Below are 259 nucleotides of genomic sequence, written 5' to 3'. Positions count from 1 at the left end.
TATATATATATATATATGAGTGGAGGCGCAATAGCCCAGTGGTTAGGGCAGCAGACTCGCGGTCATAGGATCGCGGTTTCGATTCCCAGACCGGGCGTTGTGAATGTGTTTATTGAGCGAAAACACCTAAAGCTCCACGACGCTCCGGCAGGGGATGGTGGCGAACCCTGCTGTATTCTTTCACCACGACTTACTCTTACTTCCTGTTTCTGTTGTACCTGTATTTCAAAGGGGTCAGCCTTGTCACACTGTGTCACGC

The sequence above is a fragment of the Octopus bimaculoides genome, chromosome 1 (assembly GCF_001194135.2).
Source record: "Octopus bimaculoides isolate UCB-OBI-ISO-001 chromosome 1, ASM119413v2, whole genome shotgun sequence".
In the NCBI taxonomy this organism is placed as follows: Eukaryota; Metazoa; Mollusca; class Cephalopoda; order Octopoda; family Octopodidae; genus Octopus; species Octopus bimaculoides.
The sequence above is the reverse complement of the archived record's forward strand: the minus strand, read 5'-3'. Positions refer to the sequence as shown.